We start from the raw sequence: 416 nt of genomic DNA, 5'->3' as shown, positions 1-416 counted from the left end.
GGCCCCATGATCCCCCATTAGGGCCAGGGGATGCAGCCCCCATGATCCCCCATTAGGGCCAAGGGACACGGCCCCCATGATCCCCCATTAGGGCCAAGGGACATGGCCCCATGATCCCCCATTAGGGCCAAGAGATGCAGCCCCCATGATCCCCCATTAGGGCCAGGGGACATGGCCCCCATGATCCCCCATTAGGGCCAAGGGATGGGGCCCCCATGATCCCCCATTAGGGCCAAGGGACATGGCCCCCATGATCCCCCATTAGGGCCAAGAGACATGGCCCCCATGATCCCCCATTAGGGCCACGGGATGCAGCCCCCATGATCCCCCATTAGGGACAAGGGACATGGCCCCCATTATCCCCCATTAGGGGGGGATAAGCCCCCATCCCCACACAGCCACGTGCTGCCCCATAT

General features: G+C 63.2%; 1 protein-coding gene across 1 annotated transcript in view; it reads right to left on the bottom strand.

Moving 5' to 3' along the window:
* Nucleotides 1-416, bottom strand: part of ANAPC15 (anaphase promoting complex subunit 15) — a 4,745-nt gene that overhangs the window by 1,016 nt on the left and 3,313 nt on the right. The gene's annotated exons all lie outside the window — the stretch shown is intronic.

Source organism: Coturnix japonica, chromosome 1 (genome assembly GCF_001577835.2).
Source record: "Coturnix japonica isolate 7356 chromosome 1, Coturnix japonica 2.1, whole genome shotgun sequence".
Taxonomy (NCBI): domain Eukaryota; kingdom Metazoa; phylum Chordata; class Aves; order Galliformes; family Phasianidae; genus Coturnix; species Coturnix japonica.
The sequence above is the reverse complement of the archived record's forward strand: the minus strand, read 5'-3'. Positions and strand labels throughout refer to the sequence as shown.